This window comes from Oncorhynchus tshawytscha, linkage group LG33 (assembly GCF_018296145.1).
Source record: "Oncorhynchus tshawytscha isolate Ot180627B linkage group LG33, Otsh_v2.0, whole genome shotgun sequence".
NCBI classification, from domain to species: Eukaryota; Metazoa; Chordata; class Actinopteri; order Salmoniformes; family Salmonidae; genus Oncorhynchus; species Oncorhynchus tshawytscha.
In genome coordinates, this window is record NC_056461.1 from 99154 (window position 1) to 125074 (window position 25921).

At 41.6% G+C, this 25921-nt stretch overlaps 1 long non-coding RNA gene across 2 annotated transcripts; it reads left to right on the forward strand.

Moving 5' to 3' along the window:
- Positions 1 to 13: 13 nt before the first annotated feature.
- LOC112230738 lies at positions 14 to 24642 on the forward strand. Of its 2 annotated transcripts, none has more exons than XR_002950368.2 (4): positions 14 to 2150; positions 2258 to 2382; positions 5857 to 5943; positions 24617 to 24642. It is a non-coding gene; the product is annotated as an uncharacterized LOC112230738 (long non-coding RNA). The 2 variants fall into 2 exon arrangements; XR_002950367.2 differs by lacking the exon at positions 24617 to 24642 and adding an exon at positions 6512 to 9721.
- The last annotated feature ends 1279 nt before the right edge of the window (positions 24643 to 25921 follow it).

Sequence of the window (25921 nt, forward strand, 5' to 3'; positions counted from 1 at the left end):
CTGTACCCTGAGGGCCACTGTTCCCGTCCAGGTGGATGAACACACACGCTCATACATGGAAGCCACTGAGAATCTTAGACACACACACAAACGTGAAGTTAAACCCTAAAGGCACACACAAACTTGAATTCTAAAGAGTCACACATGCACACGTGCATGCACACAAATACACACACATACGCACGCACGCACTCACACACACAAACACATCGTAAGGGCACACACCAACAGATACACACAAATGTGACCGGATTCAGGAAGGTGGGCGTTTGGCGCTAGTTCCTACATCACAGTAGGGAAAATTTAGAAAAAAAGCTGTTGTATAGCACACTGTATTACTTATACAACTAATATATGGACAGGAAATTAGACGGGAGTAGAAATTAACGTAGGCATTGTTTAATGCATTTCACAGGAAGAATGTTCCAAGCATTTCAGTGTAGGTAAGCAAGGGGGGTTACAGGTGCACTAAAGGGACAAAACTAGATCAATACACAACATATTCCTCCCCCTTTTGATGACTCAGAAGGAAAAAGGAAATATTCACTGTTTTGCCTCGTGTTTTCTTTTTAATAATAATAAGTTCTCTTAATGTAAATAAATGAACTTTTCAGAATAACCTTTACTGAACTAGGGAAATTGGGTAGACTGCCTCAGTTCCCAGACTTAACCCTGGGGTGTATTCTGCCACAATGTCGGGGGTAGTCTGAACTAAATAGTCAACCTGTCAGGGGGTCGTCTTTCTCTTGCAGGGTAATGACGACATACAGGTGAGTTTACAGTCACACTGTCTCTGAGTCTGAGTGGTGATGGTGTATGCCCAGACTGGGGTGTAACAGTCCCCTGAGTAGGCACTCTGGCTGGTTCAGGTGAGTCTGGAGCACCTTCCACATTTGTGTGTTGCTGCAGTGGATGCTCAGGTGATGGCTCATAGTCATGGTAGGTCTCCAGTTGCTGATCTTGGTTTGTCATTTGACAGGAGTCTTCTCTGAGGTTGGTTCCTGGCAACAGTTGATCCACGTGTCTCCACCAGATTATGTTTTCCAGTGTGTGAACTGTGTAGGACACAGGCCCTGTTTGTGCAGCCACTGTGGCTGGTATCCACTTTGGACCTTTGCAGTAGTTCCGAGCAAAGACTCTCTCCAGCTATGAAGCTTCTGTCTCTTGCTTTGCTCCGTCTCTCCACCTGTGCTCTCTGTTGAGTCTGTAAAATCGAATTAGTCTTTGGAGGTCTCAGGAGGTCGAGTAGCGTGCGAAGCTGTATTTTCATCATGGCTGACGCGGGTGCCACTTTGGTTGTAGCGTGGGGAGTGTTTCTGTAGGTTAACAGGAAGGTGTTTTTAGGCGCTTATTGAGGGAGCCGTTCCCTTGTGATGATTTTAAAGTTTGCTTCATCGTTTGGACAAACCTTTCAGCGAGGCCGTTCGTTGGAGGGTGATACGGCGCTGACTTGATGTACTGAATTCTATTTGCTTCCATGAATGAACAGAACTCTTCAGACACCAGTTGGTGGCCATTATTGCTAATGAGTTGCGTTGGCAAGCCGAAGTGACTGAAGATTGACCGTAGCTCTTCGATGGTTCTCTCCGCTGAGGTGCTCTTCATCACTGTGACCGCCGGCCATTTGCTGTGTGCGTCAACTACGACTAAGAACATACGGTCATCCAGTGGGCCTTCATAGTCTATGTGGACTCGTTGCCAAGGCTCCTCTGGGAAGTCCCATGGTTGTAGTGGTACTAGCTGAGGCATGTTCCTCATCTTTTGACATGCAGAACATGACTTGACCTTGTCTTCGATAGCTACGTCCAAACTTGGCCACCAAAAGTAGCTGGGTGCAATCTTCTTCATTCGCACCATGCCACAGTGCCCTGAATGGAGTTCTTTAAGCACTTGCCTCAATGGTGGCGGTATGATGACTCGAGAACCCCATAGCAAGCATCCAAACTGAACTGTGAGCTCGTTTCTCCTCACTAGGTAAGGTTGTAGGTTGTCTGACAGCACTCCTTTTCCACGAGTGACCATGTCCAGGACCTCAGACATCACTGGATCAGTGCGGGAATACCTTTTCATTTGGACAGAAGTAACTGGGGCGTCCGTCACTTCCTTGAAGTAGAAGATTTCAGCCTGGGAGTGCTCAGTGTGTGTGACAGGTAAGGGAAGCCTTGAGAGGCCGTCTGCATTGCAGTGCTGCTCAGACCTTCTTTACTTGATATCGTACTGGTGAGCAGATAATAACAATGCCCATCGCTACATACAGCTGGCTGCAAGCAACGGAATGTCGGTGTGGGACCAAAGATGGAGGTGAGGTGTTTATGGTCCGTCAGCAGTGTGAATCGTCGGCCAAACAGAAACGGATGAAATTTCTTAACTCCAAACACAATGGTGAGTGCTTCATGCTCTATCTGTGCATAATTGCTCACTGCTGTACTTAACATTTCTGGCGCAGGTGTTTCCGCTAGTGATCCACCTCAACAGCATCCGGTGAAATTGCGCAAAATTCAAAATACAGAAATAGTCATAATAAACATTCATAAAAAATACAAGTGTTATACATCGGCACAAAGATGAACTTCTTCCAGCCACTTTGTCAGATTTCAAAAAGGCTTTATGGCGAAAGCATTATCCGATTATCTGAGGACAGCGCCCCGCATACAAATGCATGAAAAACATTTTCCAACCAAATCAAAATCAAATCAAATCAAATTTATTTATATAGCCCTTCGTACATCAGCTGATATCTCAAAGTGCTGTACAGAAACCCAGCCTAAAACCCCAAACAGCAAGCAATGCAGGTGTAGAAGCACGGTGGCTAGGAAAAACTCCCTAGAAAGGCCAAAACCTAGGAAGAAACCTAGAGAGGAACCAGGCTATGTGGGGTGGCCAGTCCTCTTCTGGCTGTGCCGGGTGGAGATTATAACAAAACATGGCCAAGATGTTCAAATGTTCATAAATGACCAGCATGGTCGAATAATAATAAGGCAGAACAGTTGAAACTGGAGCAGCAGCAGTCAGGTGGAAGTTGAAACTGGAGCAGCAGCATGGCCAGGTGGACTGGGGACAGCAAGGAGTCATCATGTCAGGTAGTCCTGGGGCATGGTCCTAGGGCTCAGGTCAGTTGAAACTGGAACAGCAGCATGGCCAGGTGGACTGGGGACAGCAAGGAGTCATCATGTCAGGTAGTCTAAACATGCATCACGAAAGTCAGAAATAGCGATAAAATAAATTGCTTACCTTTGAAGATCTTCATCTTTTTGCAATCCCAAAGGTCTCAGTTACACAATGAATGGTTGTTTTGTTATACACCGGTTCCAACTCGCCCAACATGACTACAAAGTATCTGATAAGTTACCTGTAAACTTGGTCCAAACATTTCACACAATGTTTCTAATCCAACCTCAGGTACCCTAAAATGTAAATAATCAATCAAATTTAAGACGGAATAAACTGTTTCCAATACTGGAGAAAAACACGGAGCATGCTCTCATTCACGTGCACCAAAAGACTAGAGTCCACGTGAGTGACACTTAGAAAGAATACAACTACTTCTTAATAAAAAATAAAAAACATTGAACCATTTCTAAAGACTTTGACATCTAGTGGAAGCCATAGGAACTGAAATCTGGGTCCTAATAATTCGGCTTCCCCATAGAAAAGCATTGGGAAATCCAATGACCTCAAAAATTATTATTCCTGGATGGATTGTCCCCTGGGTTTCGCCTGCCAAATCAGTTCTGTTATACTCACAGACATTATTTTAACAGTTTTAGAAACGTTGGAGTGTTTTCTATCCAATACTGCCATGCATATACAGTGCCTTGCGAAAGTATTCGGCCCCCTTGAACTTTGCGACCTTTTGCCACATTTCAGGCTTCAAACATAAAGATATAAAACTGTATTTTTTGTGAAGAATCAACAACAAGTGGGACACAATCATGAAGTGGAACGACATTTATTGGATATTTCAAACTTTTTTAACAAATCAAAAACTGAAAAATTGGGCGTGCAAAATTATTCTGGTAACATAACTGTCTGGTTTCACGGTCAGTTTAACTGTTATGTCCTTCATACTGCCAAGGTCTCCTTTGAACACATCCGCGTGTTTCCTCAATATCCCTTGTAGGTTTGTGTCCTATTTTGCAACCATGTGAATTTCCTGCCAGTTTAGTTTGATCTTTTCCAGCCATGTGCGTCCTAGCAATGCTGGATGGTTGCCTTTCACAAAGTCGAGTGGTAGCTTTACCTTCTGTTTGTTGAGCTCCCCTGTAACAATCACGCTTCCTCTCACTTGAACAATCTCACCGGTGTATGTTTTCAGCGTCATCTTTGTGGGTTGTAGTGTGAGGGGATGTAGTTTCTCCTTCTATAGAACATGCAAAGATTATTCCCCTTCAGACAGGGTATCACTTTGTTCATCCTCTTTTATGCACTTTCTTTTTGTATTCTCAGAAGTCACTTTTCCTTTGTTCAGTACTTTTGTTTGTCTCTTTTTGTTTTTTTATGCACGTTCGATGTGACCCTTTATTCCACAACTTCTGCAGTCTAAGTCTCTGCACCAACACTCCTCTGCTTGGTGACCTGGTTTCCCACAGCGAAAGCATGGCTTGTCACCTCCTGCCTTGTTTTTTAACTCCATAGACACCTTACGCACTTAGGTCGATGCACTTAGCTGTTGTGCGTCTTTATTTGCCATTTCCATTGACGTACTCACTTCTATTGCTCTCTGCAATGTTATGTTACTCTCAGTCAAAAGGCATTTCTGAATTGCTTCGCTGCGCATGCCACACACTAACCTATCACGCACAGTGTCACTCATTGATCGCCCGAATTCACAGTGTTCAGATAACTGTTTCAATACAGCCACAAATTGTGAGATTGATTCCCCCTCCTCTTGATTTCTCTTATGAAACCTGAATCTCGCTGCGATTATCAGTGGTTTTGGAGAATATTGTCCTTTAAGGTAGCCACAATTTCATCACATGATTTATCACCAGATTTTTCAGGCATTACTAGGCTGCGCAGTAGATTAAATGTTTTTCCTCACGTAACAGTCAAAAATGTTGGCACAACGACTTCTGCTTTAATTCCATTTGCAGACACAAAGTACTCAAAACGTTCTGTGTAAGAACTCCATTGTTCCACAGATTCATCTATATATATATTTCCAACCAATGCAGACAATTTTGGTTTATTTTTCTTTCTCACACTTTTCAGACAGTCCCTTACTCCCAGACCCTTTTTTTCTTCCTCTTAATAACTCATGATGACATCACTTTCTCAGCTAAACTATTCTCAGCTAAACTATTTCTAACTCTTCCTATCCCTCGAGGCTCTCGTTTCTGTGACATCAAAACTGACTCTGTTTTGGCGTCTTTCTACAGCGGGAAAAAAATTACGAATTTAACTGACATTCTGCCGAAGATAATGAGCACATTATCATTATTGCAATAATATCCCATCCAAACTCTGCATGGAATTGAGGATTCAAGTATCCCTTTGATATGAAAGTCATTGTATATAAAAGTCGCTGTACTTACTCGGACATGACATGTTTGGAGTCGCTGAAGATGTTTTGAGAAGTTATCCCCGTCTTTTGATTAGAAAAAAAAACTAGGGAAATGAGTGTCATAAAGAGAAAGCCTCTTAACAGCCACCACAGCTTTTTTCTCTCAAATATCTGGAAAATATTGATTTCAGCTCGCACCTGTTCGCTGTGCTACTTCAAACAGCAGCAATCCTTTCAAATGGCTTCTTGATGCCCTCAGTGGCTTGTGCGGTCTCTCCAAAGCTCTTGGATGTAAGTGGCATGAAAACTGCCTTGTGTTATGTTATGTGTTTGTTGTTACATTTCCTCCTCAGGATGGCCACCCTGCTCAGCAAGTTCAGGATAGACTTCTCCGACATCAACGTACTAGGAGACATCAACACCAAGCCCAAGAAAGAGAAGTATGTTGTTTTTCTCTCAAGATTGATTCTCCCTTATATGACAGTTCTGAGGTTGTCGGGCGGGTTGGGGTTCTAAATTGAAATGTCAAGGCAAAAAGCCAAGGCCTCCCGAGTGGCGCAGTGGTCTAAGGCATCGCAGTGCTTGAGGCATCACTACAGACCCGGGTTCTATCTCAGGCTGTCTCACAACCGGCCGTGACCGGGAGTCCCATAGGGCGGTGCACAATTGGCCCAGGGTCGTTAGGGAATTGAACACTTATGGGAGATTCTGGAGCGGTGCCTGAGACTGCGTTTTCCACCACCATTAACAAAATACCAAATGTTGTATTTATTAGGATACCCATTCGCTGCTGCAAAAGCATCAGCTGCTCTTCCTGTGGTCCACATGAAACATGTCATAGTACAGAACAGTATTAGTCAAGGACTGAAATACATACGTTTTAAACATCACACATAGCCTACATGTTAGTACATACACACAATATCTAAGTCTAATACATAGCACAGTGCAAATTACAATACCACATATATCAAATGGCTCTCTCTTAATGGCTCTCCCTTTGTGCAGTAAGGTGTTGTTTTTTGGACCTGGGAACTGAAGAGGCTACTGGATTCCATGTCTTGTACCGATGAGTGTCTGAACTGTGTGCTAACTGCTTGAACAGACAGTTCGGTACCTTCAAAACATCAGTACCTTGCACAAAGAACAATAGTTATGCAGTCAATCTTTCCTCAACTTGAGCCAGGAGAGACTGACATTTTCCCTCCATCTACATCTAAGTGTAATATGTGCTGCTCTGTTCTGGACCAACTGCAGGTGCTTTTCTTTCAAAAACAAGGACATTTCTAAGTGACCCCAAACTTTTGAAAGGTAGTGCACATATTTCCTATCTCCTTGTTTTGTCCAGTTGGATCCTCTCTCCTCCCTTCATAAGCTGATTGCTGCGATAAACATTCATTGCTGTCGGTGGGTTTGATGTGAATATAACTCACTGATCACTGAATGAACACTGCGGTTCAAACACCTCGAGGACCAATCAATGAAGAGGACTCTAACGTGGAGGTTCAATGTATAGCCAATCAGGGACAGAGGAGTAGTAACCACACTGCTTCGTGAGCTTATGTCAAGGGTTTGCTCCTTAAAAATACAGGCCTACTCTAATACCCTACATAACCTTGTCCTTAAGGGGCTCCTTTTAAACTACAATGAATTAGTTAGACTCCGGTACTATGTCCATTGAAACAGAGATCAAATGGTCCCTTAATTTGATCTATTTGTAGGATAGAAAACTGTTCGGTAGTTTATTTTGCACAGAATGAATTGACAGATATTGAATTTGGCCTGTCTAAAATATTGGTGCCTCTGTAGTTGAATGAGTGTACCAATATCCCGGGCCAATATTTGATGCAATATTTAATTGAGCATCCGCTTGAGCAACCTTTATTTGTTGTTGCCAGTCAGTCTGCTAAATGTAACCACGCTGGGAATCAACATTTTTCCACATTCACATTTATTTTGTTTGGTAAAAAAAAAAAATGTAATAATCATTTCCAGTGGAAAGCAACAGCGGCGTTGTCTGGGAGCCCCCAAATGGAAACCAGACCCATACGGGGCCCTAGTAACACAGACACACATGCGCACACACACACACAAACACATACTGTACACACACACACACACACATATACGGTAGACACAAACACATATACACACACCCAAAGGGGCCTCATTTCGTCTTTAATCCAAGCTAACGCAGCCTACTGCTTCACACAAACTCACTACCCCCCCATCCCCCATCTCCCTCTTTTGTGGATTAATTTGGGGGGGGGTCATTAAAAAACGAAAAAGACGAAGGCCGATTTTGATTGGATATTTTGTTATTTTCTCGTTTACTTTTTGGGTAAATAGGTCTAGCTACAGGCATAGGACATCCCTCGATAGCCAGTTACATCCATTCAAGACGCTAAATGTATATCCAATCAAAAATTAGACTCCGAATATCAAACCCCAAGGTATGTCTGGTACCTTTCCTAACCCTCACAGATAGCCAAACTCCTCCATCCCCTGTGCCCACTCTCTTTCCAATGAGAGAATGTAGACTCCCATCCTTCCAAGCCCCCAATGTAGCCAATTCCCACAGACATTTTGACGGCAGGCAGCACAACATTATTCTCCCACCATAGAGTCTATATCAGGCCCGAAACTTCCCACCTCCCCCTCAATTCCCCCTTACTCCAGATCTGTCTACAGTACAGCCTGGTTTACATTAGATGTGTGTAGCTCTGGGGGCTATGAGAGATACAGGAGTGGGACAGCAGGCCTTCTCAGGACACTAAGGTCTGACTCCTTTATAATAGAGTCCAGAGTACAGAGACATATAGATAGGGTTAGCACACACACTTCCTGTTGAATGAGTGAATGAAGGGATGTGGGAATAAGGGAGAAATAAGTGAAGAGAGAGACAGATTTTTCAATGCGTTATCTAAATGCAGTCAATTGTTTCACTGGAGAAAAATACACAATTTCAAAACGGATTGGACAATGCAATTGGGCATTCGACTAAGTAGATGTGAATTAACATCTACTGCTTGACATAATCTTATTAGCTTTTGTTTAGCTTTATTATATTGTCTATCCTATGTAGTCTCACTAAATCAAGACACTCATGGGTTCATTTGGAATAAATAAAATATATATTTGATTGGACTCTATTTGTGTCTTCTGATGCTTTCATTGGCCTGAGCTTCTGAAATGTGTGTTTTACACAAAGTGTAACTGTTCCATATTACCCAGTCCACAACATGACTGCACTGGTTTTTTGGGGGGATTTCTGAGACGATAAAATCTCTGCATTTTAAAATTTCAAACAGTCAATTGTATCTCATGGCGAAATGCATAGCACATAAAATAAAAAAGGTTTGACCAGATATTGTTTATCTTGATCAGACAGGTTTACATGGACGATATATTGGAGATAATATACAACAATTACTTGAACCATTTGAACATTATGAAACATCGAAGATACCAGGCCTGGTCTTCATAGCAGATTTTGAAAAAGCGTTTGGTAAAGCACGACTCAAATTTATATATATATGCCGGGATTACTTTAATTTCGGTGAATCTCTTATAAAATGGGTTAAAGTTATGTACAGGAACCCCAGATGTAAAATGGTAAACAATGGGTACTTCTCAGAAAGTATTCAGTGTTAAAGAGGAGAAAAACAAGTCTGTCTGTTGGATCCATATCTATTTATTATGGCCATTGAAACGTTAGCAATTAAAAACAAGTGTCAATGAATGCCGGTCTCATTGAAGATCTTGATCACTTTTCTAGCCTCTCTGGACTAAAACCTAATTATGACAAGTGTACCATATTACACATTGGATCGTTAAAAAATACAGTGTTTACATTACCTTGTAGTTTACCAAAATATAAATGAACTGACCACAATTAGTTTCAGTAGAAAGTTAGCAAAAATAGATAAGATTCTGCAACCATGGAGAGGTAAATACTTGTCTATTTATGGAAAAATCACATTGATTAACTCTTCGGTCCAATCACAGTTTACTTACTTACTAATGGCACTACTCCAGATTACTTGTTTTTTAAATCATACGAGCAAAAAAGATTTCATTTTATTTGGAATGCAAAACCAGACAAAATTAAACGTGCCTATTTATGTAATGAAAATACGTTTGGGGGATAAAATTATTAAATATTAAAGCTTTAAATCTCTCACTAAAAGCTTCACTCATTAATACAGTTGAAGTCGTAAGTTTACATACACCTTCGCCAACTACATTTCAACTCAGTTTTTCACAATTTCTGACATTTAATCCTAGTAAAAATTCCCTGTTTTAGGTCAGTTGGGATCCCCACTTTATTTTAAGTATGTGAAATGTCAGAATAATAGTAGAGAGAATGATTTATTTCAGCTTTTATTTATTTCATCACATTCCCAGTGGGTCAGAAGTTTACATACATTAGTATTTGGTAGCATTGCCTTCAAATTGTTTAACTTGGGTCAAATGTTTCCATAGTTAAGTCAATAAATAATAAAATAATACTCGTAGGAAAGATTTTCATCTTTAGCTCACAATCTGTGGATACTATACGATTAGAAAGGTAAAACAATTATGTAAAACATCACAGCACAATTAAAAAATAAATGGCACATGGAAACGAAACAAGGGTGGTCTATGGTGAGATGGGCTGAGACTGGCTGATGTTTGGTATGTTTTGCATTATTATTATGTGACTGCTTTATATAAAAGTACCATGTATGAAAAATGTGTATGTAAAATGTATATGTCAAATGTGTATGCTAAACCAGACAAAATTAAACGTGCCTATTTATATAATGAAAATGTAAAATGTATGTATATGTAGCAAAAAGCTGTAAAAGAAAAGAAAGAAAGATATTTGTCCTCCGAAGAGGGGAGTTGTTGGAGGGGTGAAAAAATATATAGATAAAAAAGAAAGGAAAGAAAGAAAAAGAAAGAGACCTGGAAAGACGGAGACAGAGGGTGAGAGTTCTCGTGCATGCTCCTGGTGGCGAGTACACAAACAGGCCTGTGACATGCATTATGGGCAGCGGGGCACGCACAATGGCGTGGTTGTCATGGGTTTGACATCATCGAGAGGAGCACAGTTGTCACTGGGAGAAGAGGGCAAGAAGAGAGATTGCTGGTTGGGACGCGCCCCAAATGGGCACCGTCCCAAAACACCAACCAGATCGTCACACTAAAGTGTATACACAGGAAGTAGGCTACACACAGAACAGAAATAACAAACACCACACCCCAAAAAATATTTGACTTCCATACAAATAGAGGAATACTGGGGTTCTTGGAGCTCTACATTCAATCAAAATGGGTCAGTACAAAATGACCCCGTTTATAATAATAGAATGCTCATTTGAATATGGATTCCAGGGGAGCAACTTCACTGGGGACGAGGGGTCATGATCCCCCCCCCACACGCACATTCTAAAAATGTATGTTTTGTCCCCCCCCAGTTTTATAATTGCATTGTGATATGCTGTGTTTTAGGACCATGTGAACGCCTCAGGGCGGTCGGGTAGGCTGTGTGAAGGCAAAGCTTCTGAAAGGCTGGTGTATAGGACCAGCACGGGAGAGATGCTCAGAGGCAGCTGCTGTCTGTGTTGCACCTTTTCTCTAGGTTTTAAAAGCAAGCAGAGCAGAAACAAGCTTCTCTTTAGTTGACAAGGGGACAAAAGCATTTATGCCCAGTTCTGAGTTAGTAGTGTAAGTGACATGTTACGTTTGCCAATGTTTCATCCCCTCTTGACTGAAGTGAATGAACTATTAACAGCTAGTTAGCTAGCTAGTAGCTACTACAGCCAGTTCAGCTCGAGCTATCCTCTAGCTATCTGTCAGGTAGCAGTATCTAACAGCTGTTGTGTGTCTGGAAATTATTTGTAGCCTTTGTTTTGGGCCATTTCAACAGAAATACATTTGATGAGTTGGCTAACGTTAGTTAGCTAGCTCATTAACTTTAGCTATTATTTTTGCCAAAATCAGACTAGACCTGAGTCAAATGACGAAACCAGCGGCCAAACGATTGAAGACCGATATATTCTGATGTTTCTTCAGCATGTGAGTTTTATTGGTCAATATAGCAACGTAACGTTATTGATCTGTCAGTTTCCCTAGCTAATTCCCTATTTTTCACACTGACACTTTATAAACTGCTCTACAAGCTTAATGTCATGGTGCACAGTCTGTACACAACACTATGCTCATCATGTCGTAGCAAGATCAGCTGGTGACAGGTGTCCCAGCAGGGTCAGACAGCCAGGGAAGACCAGTCTACAGAGCTCGGGTGAATTTTGCAGTATATTATAACAATCAGTGAATGGATACTAAGTTCCATCTTGAGTTGATGGGTAGGCCACAGTCTGGGATCTGGGAATAATGGTAATTTCAATTATTGAACCATTGATTCTATTCTTGGATAATATAATGTATAAATGTACACCAAGGTAATTCTTTGTCATGCCTCATCTGAGCAGGATTAGATGGTAACAGGGGTCTCATCAGGGTCAGGCAGCCAGGGAATAACAGTCTGTGATGGCGCAGAGATGAACATTTGCAGATACAACACTTTATTCTCTGGCTGCCTGACCCTGATGAGACTGGACAAGCAAGAAGTTTCAAAGATTTAAACTATTATAAGGCAGTCTGACAAACCTCTAAAGTGGATTTCCAAAATGTATCAATGGTGGCTTTTCCAGATGACACAAAACAAAACGTGTGAGGAAAACCTGGGAGACGCTATTGATGATGATACAGATACTTTTGTGTATATGTAGTGTATGTGGACACACCTTCAAATGAGTGGATTTGGCTATTTAAGCCACACCCATTGCTAACAGGTGTGTTAAATTGAGCACACAGCAATGCAATCTCCATAGACAATCATTAGCAGTAGAATGGCCTTACTGAAGAGCTCAGTGACTTTCAACATGGCACCGTCATAGGATGCCACTTTTCCAACAAGTCAGTTCGTCAATTGTTTTGCCATGCTAGAGCTGCCGTGGTCAACTGTAAGTGCTGTTATTGTGAAGTGGAAACGTCTATGAGCAACAAATGCTCAGACACGAAGTGGTAGGCCACACAAGCTCACAGAACAGAACCGCTGAGTGCTGAGGCGTGTAGTGTGTAAATTCGCCTGTCCTCGGTTGCAACACTCACTACCGAGGTCCAAACTACCTCTGGAAGCAACGTCAGCACAAGAACTGTTCGTCGGGAGCTTCATGAAATGGGATTCCATGGCAGAGCAGCCGCACACAAGCCTAAGAACACCATGCACAATGCCAAGCTTTGGCTGGAGGGGAGTAAAGCTCACCCCCATTTTATTTTTGAGCAGTTGAAACGTGTTCTCTGGAGTGATTAATCACGCTTCACCATCTGGCAGTCCGACGATCCGACGATTCTGGGTTTGGCGGCTGCCAGGAGAATGCTGCCTGACCCAATGCATAGTGCCAACTGTAAAGTTTGGTGGAGGAGGAATAACGGTCTGGGGCTTTTTTCCATGGTTCCCCTTAGTTCCAGTGAAGGGAAGTCTTAACATTACTGCATACAATGACATACTAGACGATTCTGAGCCTCCAACTTTGTGGCAACAGTTTGGGGAAGGCCCTTTGCTGTTTCAGCATGACAATACCCCCATGCACAAAGAGAGCTCCATATAGAAATGGTTTGTCGAGATCGGTGTGGAAGAACTAGACTGACCTGCATAGAGCCCTGAACTTTACCTCATCGAACACCTTTGGGATGAATTGGAATGCCGACTGTGAGCCAGGCCTAATTGCCCAACATTATTGCCCGACCTCACTAATGCTCTTGTGGCTGAATGGAAGCAAGTCCCACAGCAAAGCTTTAACATCTAATGCCCATGATTTTGGAATGAGGTGTTCAATGAGCAGCTGTCCACATCCTTTAATAGGAAGTTAGCTAGCTGATTACATTTAATTAACTTAGCTAAACAGTGTGTAAATCAGCTTGCTTGCTAGCAGCTCAGTTGAGTTAGCCTACAATGTGCCCTACTTTAGCTAGCTTGCTAATAATATATTTATTTATTTATTTTCCAAAATGTGCTTACTTACTTGAATAGGTTCTCCCTTTTTTGGGTCCTTATAAAAACAAAATAATGGGCAATATTCATGACATTTTGTGATAGCAAAGCGCAGCCAGCAGCCATGTGTACGAATGGAAACAAGGGAAAACAAGGGAAAAAGCCTGAGCGATTTAGAACATGTTGTGACTTTTGTCTTTACCAGTGTAATCCACTTTCAATTTCAATCAATTTCAATCGCAGACTGTCGGCCACAGTTGATAAATTCAAAACTAACACTTGAAACTACTATAGGCAACAACAAACAGTGACGCACATAACACACAGCACCCCTTCTATGGGCGTGTCGGGGGAGGGTTCGTGAAATGTAACATCCAATAAAAATATTGTCTCTGGGAGCCAACAGACCATTCAAACCGTTTTTGCAATAAAAAGTTATCCAGACCTCCAAGGGAAGGCATGACAGCAACATAATTTGGGCGGTATGGCAACACGAGACTAGTCCATAACTGAAAAGACATCCCTACAAGAGGCACACAAATCAGAGTGTTCGCTGCTGTGATAGCTAGCCCATTTGGGGCTGTGCAACATCACAGCTATGCAGATAAGTGTTTAATATTCTAGCAGTGTCTCTGCTTGAGCATCAGTAATGGAAGGATTGTCTGGTATTTTAATCTGTAAATTACAAAAACAGAGATAAGATGAGACTTCAAAACGTGACCTTACATTCCCGCTAGTGGCGAATAGAAAAGCTGGTGGACACAGATGTTTTAATGAGAAATAAGATGTCCTTTAGAGATAACGGGGAGGGGGCGTATTAATATTTGGTGCCTAATCTTGATGTTGGGACCAGCATTGTCACAGTGCAAATTAGCTTCCTGTGAAAAATGATGGCCACTGCTTCCCTCAGACGATGATAGGAATATACCTTCATCTTTCAGAAGAGAAAGTAATAAAAACACTGAAGAAAAGTGTGTAGGTTTCGGGGTTGGGGTCAATTCCATCAAAATAATTTCTGGAAGTAAACTGAAATGGAGTTAACCCCAAACCTGGTAGGAATATGGCGTTGTCTTCATGATACAGATGAGTTGTTTTGCTAACCGGTCATCTAGCCGCAGACTGTTTGTATTTTAATCTGAAATGACAGAATTAGGCTATCAAAGTCAGCTAGTAAGACTTCGTATGACATCTCTTGCATTACACTCATGAGTCATGACAGCTTCAAGTGGAATTGTTACAATACAACAGTCCTGGGAGTAACAAGACTAGTGTGGACGATATTACTTTATTCCAAGAGATTCTTATTTCCTCACAACTACAAGTACCTTTGAGGTAAATATACAATATTGTTTTTTAATAGCATGTGACAGTGAAGGACAGAGAAGGGTCCTTGTGGGATGGTTTGGAACCCTGGGCTTGACATGGCCGAGCTGAGCGATGCGGAGGGGAAAGGAGCAGCCAGGTGCGGTTTTAGAGGGGTGGCAGCAGCTCCCCAGAAATATGATTGGCGATCCTTAGTGCAGAGCACTGTCAGATCTGGCTCAGATTTTAGAGAAAAGACGGTGCATTCTGTTCTGGCAGTTTAGCGGTTTTAGAGGGATGGCTTTAGAACAGTGTTTCCCAACTCCAGTCCTTGAGTACCCCCCAACAGTACATATTTGTGTTGTGGCCCCGGACAAGCACACCTGATTCTATCTGTCAATTTATCATCAGGCCCCATCTGTGGCCACCAGAATCAGGTGTTTTGGTCCAGGGCTACAACATAAATGTGTGCTGTTGGGGGTACTCGAGGACTGGAGTTAGGAAACACTGCTTCAGGACTATGCGGAAGTCTCAGAGCCGGCGGGAATGCTATTGGATTGGCTGGTTGGCTTTAGGAATACAGCTGCAGTGATCGAACAGCGCTACTTCTTTCTGTTGAGTTGACGAAAACAGTGCAAAGGTGGAAGATGTCTAGGTAACTGCTGTTTGACTTGACAGGAAACTAAACTACTTTTTAATCTCGGTGCTGAGCTATCTAATATGTAATTGCTGTAGGCTATGGCATGAGTTTGTTCTAGTATGTTATGCATGTCCCTTATCGACAGAGGTGAATGAAGCAACAGCAGCCATGATGATAATGACTGGAGTATTTTTGCTTTTGTCCAAATAGCATGAGCTTTTACATTCCTTGGAGGGGAAGTTACCAGTGAACATGTATCTAACTTGAATATGGATTATTTGAATCACTTCAAATTGATTTATTTGAATAAATTAGTGCAGACACATTAAAAGTTGAAACAGTTATTCAATACTAGAGTTGTTCAATAGTTCAAGCCAATTTTCAAAGTATATATGATACAATGTTCTATTTTCCCGTGACTATTTTTTTGTCTCCCATTGGCCACCCCATTAAAACAATCCTAGAATCGCCCCTGGGAGTGCAGACACCAGGTCATTCACAGTGACTCACACACTGTTACAGCTCCAGAGTCACACAGTGTGATGGAAAGCCAGAGGATGGGCAATTGGACACACGCACGCTTTCTCATACTGGCACACACACACCACAGGAGGCTGCTGAGGGGAGGAGGGATCATAATAATGGCTGGAATGGAGCAAATTGAATGGCATCAAACACCTGAAAACCATGTGTTTGATACCATTTCATATTCCGCTCCAGCCATTACCGTTACCATTTCCACAAGCCTGCCCTCCCCGATTAAGGTGCCACCAACCTCCTGTGGCACACACACACAAAAATCACGCACACATTCTCATACATGGAACTACACTCTGTCCAGGAGAATGTGGCTGCCCTTCAGCAGAAACAAAGGATAAGGAGCAATGAAAGGTTTAGCAGGGTCTATCTATGATCTGTAAAGTCACGGGCGGAGCGACTCATTGCTCTAAACTTCCAAACTCTTCTGCTGGAGATCCCGACTGGGAATAACTTCTACAGCACCGTGGAGGAGTGATGCAATGGTCTCCATATGGTCCTAATGCTGGTAGCAGGGGCCGAGAGTCGCGGAGGAGGGATATATGTCACGGATTCCTCCGGAAATGTGTCATTACGCACACCTGGTCCCCATTCCCACTGATTGTATTGTATAAATGTGCCCTTTGGTTCACCATCGTTATTGTTACTGTCAAGTTGTGTAGGTGTTATAATTATTTCAGCTCTGCCCAAACTTGAAAACGGCTTGCTCAACACGTGAAGGATGCAAAGGGACAAATCAATTCCTTTAGTCTTTTATTATGGTTTTGATGCCATTTGTTGAATATGTTGAAACAGTTGATTTGTTGAATAGAGTAGTTGAATGACAGAGGAATAGGGAATAGGAATAGGTTGATAACCTTAAACAGAGAATAAACATGCATTATTTTACACAATAAACAATGCATGACACAGCAAAGCATGGCTTTGAATAAAGTAAACGTTTAAACAATTTAATCTAGCAAGCAATTACTTCTGCAGTTAGAAAATATCCACAAAAAAAGAAGTCACCACTCCTACCAGAGTTAAACATGTAAATTGTGCTAAGCACTGGATGCAACATAATAAATAATTCCAAACATTACATACGAGTTGCGTCTTTAGGGTTGAACAATGAGCTGTTTGTATGTTGAGAACCCAAGCAAAGCTAAGCCCAAACATTCTATACCCATGCTTATCTGCCAGGTGCGCATGTAAAACTAGTCCCTCCAGAAATCCTGGCTCAATTTTTTATTTCCACCCGTGTTTTTGGGTTATCTGCCCTCTTGAGGCCTGGAGTTCTTTAAAGGAAGAGCTGCCATTGTGCTCATGTTTTGAGTGTTCTGTTTTTTGACGCAACAGTTACAATGTCCGGTGGTCGTGTGAGTACCTGTGCTGTGTTGTTTTGGCTTTCATGCCAAAATTGTATATTGTGTATTGTGCAGATGATTACGGGTCTCGTCATGTGTGATAATCATTGTGCGATTGTGTATATATTCAAGGTACTACTCGTTCTTTTGTTTGGGTCTCAACCCTGTGTTTTGTTACGTGTTTGTTTGGTCTTCATCCCCGTGTCTGTACACGGCACGCTGTAATTTGGGTAAAGAAATGTTAAAAAACTATTACGCATTCCTGCGCCTGTCTCCCGACCATTGATGCCAGTGTGACAATATAACGCAAAGGACTGAGCCTACCCAGCCATGAGGCACAGTGCCCTTGGAAGAGAGATGTGCCTTTTGTTGCAGTGAAACATGAAAACGATTGGTTCCCCCCCATTTTGTTTAATTTGATTAAAAACCAAGCATAGCCTCCCCTCCCCTTAATCAAGGCTGGTTTAGCAGCATGATATACAGTGCATTCGGAAAGTATTTAGACCCCTTGAATTTTTCCCAATGTTATTACGTTACAGCATTATTCTAAAATGTATTAATTAAAAAAACTCCTCATCAATCTATACACAATACCCCATAATGACAAAGCAAAAACAGGTTTGTAGACATTTTTGCTAATTTTGTAAAAATTAAATACAGATACCCTATTTACATCAGTATTCAGACCCTTCGCTATGAGACACAAAATTGGGCTCAGGTGCATCCTGTTTCCATTGATCATCCTTGAGATGGTTATACAACTTGATTGGAGAATGTGGGTATATTTTTCAGCAGCAGGGACCGGGAGGCTAGTCAGGATCGAGGGAAAGATTAACGGAGCAAAGTACAGAGAGATCCTTGATGAAAACCTGCCCAGAGTGCTCAGGACCTCAGACTGGGGTGAAGGTTCACCTTCCAACAGAAAAACGACCCAAAGTACACAGCCAAGACAACGCAGGAGTGGCTTCGGGACAAGTCTCTGAATGTCTTTGAGTGGCCCAGCCAGAGGCCAGACTTGAACCCAATCAAACATCTCTGGAGAGACCTGAAAATAGCTGTGCAGCGACACTCCCCATCCAACTTGACAGAGATTGAGAGGATCTGCAGAGTAGAATGGGAGAAACTCCCCAAATACAGGTGTGCCAAGCTTGTGGCATCATACCCAAGAATACTTGAGGCTGTAATCGCTGCCAAAGGTGCTTCAACAAAGTGCTGAGTAAAGGGTCTAAAAACTTATGTAAATGTGATATTTCAGTTTTTTTTTTTTAACAAAACGAGATTAGCGATTTAAACGTATTTCAATTATTCAGTCCTATAAGGCAATCATAGTCAATGAACTAATCACTGATTATAAACTTGACGTGATTAGCCTGACTGAAACATGGCACAAGCCTGTTAAATTGACTATGTTAAATGAGGCCTCTTCTCCTGGTTACACTAGCGACCATATCCCCTGTGCATCCCACAAAGGCAGAGGTGTTGCTAACATTTACGACAGCAAATTTCAATTTCCCCCCCAAAAATAAGACTGCCTTTTTGTCTTTTGAGCTTCTAGTCATGAAATCTAATCAGAGTACTCAATCACTTTTATAGCTACTGTTTACAGGCCTCCTGGGCCTTACAAAGTGTTCCTCACTGAGTTCGCTGATTTTGTCATCATGGCAGATAATATTCACATTTTTGGTTTACTTAAATATTCACATGGAAAAGTCCACAGACCCACTCCAAAAGGCTTTCGGAGCCATTATTGACTCATTGGGTTTTGTCCAACATGTCTCTGGACCTATGCATTACCACAGTCATACCCTGGACCTAGTTTTGTCTCATGAAATAAATATTGGACCACCATTTTATTACGTTTGCAATAATAATCTACTCAGGGGCCTCCCAAGTAGCGCAACAGTCTAAGGCACTGCATCGCAGTGCTTGAGGCATCACTACAGACGTGATTTAATCCCCATGGATTGATGAGTAATTGAAAAATTGGGTGGTTGAGAGGGATAAGACAAAAGGAATGGAAAATAAGTCTGGCTGCACAACAGATTTGCAAACTTATTGCAAATTGAGAAATCATGTGACTAAACTGAATAAAAAGAAGAAGAAAATACACTATGAAACCAATATAAATTAAATAAAGAATGAAATTCAATGAAATTCTGGGAAAAAAGGCAAACTCAGCTCCATCATTCATTAAAACAGATGCCTCATTCATCACAAAACCAACTGATATTGCCAACTACTTTAATTATTTTTTCATTGATTAGCAAATGTAGGCATAGCATGCCAGCCACATCCAAGTATAACTGACAAAATTATGAAAGACAAGCATTGTAATTTTAAATTCCGTAAAGTTAGTGTGGAAGAGGTGAAACAATTATTGTTGTCTATCAACAATGACAAGCCACCGGTGTCTGACAACTTGGATGGAAAATTACTGAGGATAATAGCGGACGATATTGCCACATCTTCAATTTAAGCCTACTGGAAAGTGTGTGCCCTCAGGCTTGAAGAGAAGCAAAAGTCATTCCGCCACCTAAGAATAGGAAAGCCCCTGGCTCAAATAGCCGACCAATCAGCCTGTTACCAACCCTCAGTAAACTGTTGGGTTGTGTTTGACCAGATATAATGCTATTTTACAGTAAAAAAAATTGACAACAGACTTTCAGCATGCTTATAAAGAAGGACATTCAACAAGCACATCACTTACACAAATGACTGATGATAAAAAGATTGTGGGGGCTGTTTAGTTAGACTGTTTAGTTAGACAGTATGGCCTTTGATATTGTCAATCATAGTCTACTGCTGGCAAAACATATGTGTTATGGCTTTACACCCCCTGCTAAATTGTGTCTAACAGAACACAGAGTGTGTTCTTTAATGGAAGCCTCTCCAACAGAATCCAGGTAGAATAAGGAATTCCCCAAGGCAGGTGTCTAGGCCATTTACTTTTTTCAATCTTTACTAATGAATTGCCACTGGCTTTGAGGAAAGCCAGGGTGTCTATGTATGCAAATGACTCAACACTATACATGTCAGCTACTACAGAGACTGAAATGACTGCAAGACTTAACAAAGAGGAATAAGTTAGTCCTAAATATTTCTAAAACTTAAAGCATTGTATGTGGGACAAATCATTCACTAAACCCTAAACATCAACTAAATCTTGTAATAAACAATGTGAGAATTGAGCAAGTTGGGGTGACTAAACTGCTTGGATTGGATTAAACCCTGGATTGTAAACTGTCATGGTCAAAACATATTGATACATTGATAAGATGGGGTGAAGTATGTCCATGATGATGCGCTGCTCTACCTTCTTGACAGCACTGTCAACAAGGCAGGTCCTACAGGCCCTAGTTTTGTCACCCCTAAACTACTGTTCAGTTGTGTGGTCAGGTACCACAAAAAAGGACTTAGGAAAATTGCATGGCTGGCCCTTGGATGTACACAGAGAGCTAATATTAATAATATGCATGTCAATCTCACCTGGCTCAAAGTGGGGGAGAGATTGACTTCATCACTACTTGTATTTATGAGAGGTGTTGACATGTTGAATGCACCGAGCTGTCTGTTTGAACTACTGGCACACAGCTCAGACACCCATGCTCTTCACAGTCCCCAAGTCCAGAACAGACTATGGCAGGCGCACAGTAGTACATAGTGCCATGACTACATGTAATTATATTCCACATCAAATAACTCATGCAAGCAGTAAAATTATATTTAGAAAACAGATAAAAATACACTTTTTTTTATTTTATTTTTTTATTTCACCTTTATTTAACCAGGTAGGCTAGTTGAGAACAAGTTCTCATTTACAACTGCGACCTGGCCAAGATAAAGCATGACCTTATGGAACAGCAGGACTGTGAAGCAACACACACATAGGCACATACACATGCATACAAACACACGATAACATACGCACTATACACAAACATACACATGGATTTTGTGTTGTAGATATGTGGTAGTAGAACATAAACATAGGCACAGACACATACACACACAGAATATCATACGCACTATACACACAAGTACACATGGATTTTGTACTGTATATATGTGGTAGTGGTGGAGTAGTGGCCCGAGGGCACACGGTCGGTGAATGTATTGCAATGTTTTTAAAATTGTATAAACTGCCTTAATTTTGCTGGACCCCAGGAAGAGTAGCTGCCAAGGCAGCAGCTACTAGGCTCATTGCACTTTAACGACTCCTTGTGGCAGGCCATGCCCCTGCAGACTGACGTCGGGCGTCAGTTGAACGGTGTTTCCTCCAACACATTGGTGCGGTTGGCTTCCATGTTAAGTGGGGCCGGTGTTAAGAAACGCAGTTTGGCGGATCATGCTTTGGAGGACGCATGATTCGACCTTCGCCTCTCCCGAACCCGTTGGGGAAGTGCAGCGATGAGACAAGATTAAAATTAGGGAGAAAAAGGGGGTAAAATAAAAACATATATATATTGTAATAATCTGCTCAGACCCCAACCAAGGAGTATCAAAATCTGCTGTTAAACCTGTTAAAGACCTAACTGAGGATCTAAATGTAACCTTGCGTAATACCTTAGATGTACTCTCACCCCAAAAATCAAAAAACATTTGTCACAAGAAATGAGTTCTCTTGAATACAGAAAATACCCAAGCCCTAAAGCAAGCTTCCAGAAAATTGGTAAAGGAAATGGCGCTCCACCAAACTGGAAATCTTCCGACTAGCTTGGAAAGACAATACCGTGCAATATCGTTTCTGCACATTTTGCCTATTTTTCCATCATAATTGAGGAGAATAAGAACAATCCAACAATTTTTTTTCCTGTCACAAAGCTAACAAAAAAGCAGCATTCCCCAAGAAGGAATGGCTTTCACTTCAGCAGTGATGAATTCATGAACTTCTTCGACGAAAAGATTATGATGATTAGAAAGAAAATTAAAGTCTCCTCTTTGAATCTGCGTATTTCTCCAGCTCAGTTGTCCTGAGTCTTCACAGAACTGCCAGTGCCTAGGATCAATGGAGACACTAACGTTTTTTAATCCGGTATCTCTTGACACATTCATGAAAATAGTCATGGCCTCTAAACCTTCCAGCTGTATAATGGACCCTAACATAATAAATGGCTACCTATCCTCTTTATGTTTACCAAACTCACTAAAAGTGGCAGTAATAAAGCCTCTCATGAAAAAGCCAAACCTTGATCTGTAAAATGTGAAAAACTATCGGTCCATATTGAATGTCCCAAAGCTGTTGCACTGCAACTTACTGCCTTCCTGAAGACAAATAATGTATACAAAACACTTCAGTCTGGTTTTAGACCACCTCGTATTACTGAGACTGCACTCGTGAAGGTGGTAAATGACCTTTTAATGGTGTCAGTCCAAGGCTCTACAGTACATCTGTCTTTGTGCTCCTAGACCTTAGTGTCTCTTTTGACACCATTGATCACCACATTCTTTTGGTAAGATTGGAAACCCTAATTGGTCTACACGGACAAGTTCTTGCCTGATTTTAGATCTTATCTGTCGGAAAGATATCAGTTCATCTCTGTGGATGGTTTGTCGCCTCTGTGGATGGTTTGTCCTCTGACAAATTAATTATACGTTTTGTTGTTCCTCAAGGTTCCGTTTTCGGACCACTATTGTCGGACCACCATTCTAGTTCTATTCTAGTTCTAGATTCCAAGAAACAAAGAGATCTGCTGTTTGATCTGAAAATTCAGCTTGATGGTTGTACAGTCGTCTCAAATAAAACTAAATGCATTTCAGTTAATGCAGGTGCTAGAATTTGAACTAGAACCAGAAAATGTGATCATGTTATTCCAGTGCTAGACTCTCTATACTGGCTTCCTGTTAAAACCGTCCCTGTTCTTAAATTTTTGCCTAATATGACATACCCAAATCTAACTGCCTGTAGCTCAGGCCCTGAAGCATCAATATGCCTATTCTTGATACTATTTGAAAGGACACACTTTGAAGTTTGGAAATATGAAAGGAATGTAGGAGAATATAACACAATAGATCTTTTGTATTTTTTTTGTACCATCATCTTTGAAATGCAAGAGAAAGGCCACAATGTATTATTCCAGCCCAGGTGCAATTTCGATTTTGGCCACTAGGTGGCAGCAGTGTATGTGCAAGGTTTTAGGCTGATCCAATGAATCATTGAATTTCTGTTCAAAATGTTGTATCTAGAATGCCCAAATGTGACGATTGTGATTAATTTGTTTACTAATAACTTTGCATGTTAAAAATTGTGCACTCTCCTCAAACGATAGCATGGTATTCTTTCACTGTAATAGATACTGTGAAGTGGACAGTGCAGTTAGATTAACAATAATTTAAGCTTTCTGCCAATATAAGATATGTCTATGTCCTGGGAAAGGTTCTTGTTACTTACAACCTCATGCTAATCGCATTAGCCTATGTTAGCTCAACCATCCCGTGATTTCAGTGTGTTATTTCTAACCTACAAAGCATTACATGGACTTGCGCTTTACATACCTCTCCAATTTGGTCCTGCCGTACATACCTACACGTATGGAACGGTAAAAAGACACAGGCGTTTCTCCTATAGAGCTCCATTTTTAAGGAAAGGTCTGCCTATCCATGTGAAAGACGCAGACTCGGTCTCGACCTTTAAGTCTTTACTGAAGACTCATCTCTTCAGTAGGTCCTATGATTGAGTATAGTCTGGCCCAGGGGTGCGAACAGCAAGGCACTGGAATGATGAACTGCCCTTGCTGGCCAGTTCTCCTCTCTCCACTGGAATTCTCTGCCGCTGACCCTATGATGGGGGCTGAGTAATTGACTTACTAGTGCTCTTCCATCCCTAGGAGGGGTGCGTCATGTCGTGCCAAGATTTTTTGTGCTATACTCGACTTGAGTTGGTTGTCCAGTCTTGCGCCCTCTTCGGGCTCATGCAATGGAGTGGATCTTTGTTGACTAAACTCAGCCTTGTCTCAGGGTAGTACATTGGTGGTCTATTAATATCCCTCTAGTGGTGCTTTGGCAGTGGGTGGGGTTATTTCTGCCTGGTTGTCCCTGTCAGTGGGTATCGTCGGACAGGGCCACAGTGTCCCCTGACCCCCCTGCCTCAGCCTCCAGTATCTTAGCTGCAATAGTCTATGTGCTGGGAGGCTAGAGTCAGTCTGTTATATCTGGTGTAATTATCCTGTCTTATCTGGTGTCCTGTGTGAATTTAAGTATGCTCCCTCTAATTCTCTCTCTCTCCCACTCTCCCTCCCCTCCCGGAGAACCTGAGCCCTAGGACCATGCCTCAGGACTACCTGCCCTTATGACTCCTGGCTGTCCCCGGTCTAACTGGTTGTGCTGCTGCTCCAGTTTCATCTGTTCAATGGAACTCTGACCTGTTCACCGGACATTCTACCTTTTCCCGGACCTGCTGTCTCGACCTCTGAATGACCGGCTATGAAAAGCCAACTGACATTTGTGAATCTTTTCAGGAAACTCAGTGTATTTCGCAGGTCACTACTTCACAAGAGAACCATTTGAATGTAAACTTTTTTTAATATCAAAATGCATTTGCCTTAATAACAAACTTTTATGCCATCTGTAAATATGAATAAAATTGTTAAATTACGAGCCTAGTTGGAACCTCTTGAAGCTAGGGTGCACTATTTTTATTTTTGGAAAAATAACGTTCCCAAAGAAAACGCCCTATTTCTCAGGACCAGATGCTAGAATATGCATATAATTGACAGCTTAGGATAGAAAACACTCTAAAGTTTCCAAAACTGTAAAAATATTGTCTGTGAGTATAACAGAACTGATATTGCAGGCAAAAGCCTGAGAAAAATCCAATCAGGAAGTGACTCTTATTTTGAAAGCTCTGTGTTCCTATGCATCCCTATTGACCATTGAAAGGGATATCAACCAGATTCCTTTTTCTCTGGCTTCCCTAAGGTGTCTACAGCCTTTAGACATAGTTTCAGGCCTTTATTTTGAAGAATAAGTGTGAACGACCACATTGCGTAAGTGGATAGGTGGGGGCTCTCAGAGTGATTCTTGCTCAAAAGAGAGAGGCAGCCATTGTTCCTCCCGGTCCTAGTGAAAAGCCAACTGTCCCGGTTGATATATTATCGAATAGATATCTGAAAAACACCTTGAGGATTGATTAAAAAAACGTTTGCCGTGTTTCTGTCGACATTATGGATATAATTTGGAATTTTTGTCTGCGTTGTCGTGACCGCTATTTCCGGTGGATTCTTGGGCATAACGCACCAACTAACGGAGGTATTTGGATATAAAAAATATCTTTATGGAACAAAAGGAACATTTGCTGTCTAACTGGGAGTCTCGTAAGTGAAAACATCCGAAGATCAAAGGTAAACGGTTCATTTGATTGCTTTTCTGATTTGTGACCAAGCTTCCTGATGCTAAGTGGAAATAATGCTATGCTAGGCTATCGATAAACTTACACAAACGCTTGTATTGCTTTCGCTGTAAAGCATCATTTCAAAATTATGACAGGGTGATTAACAAAAGGCTAAGCTGTGTTTCAAAATATTTCACTTGTGATTTCATGAATATGAATATTT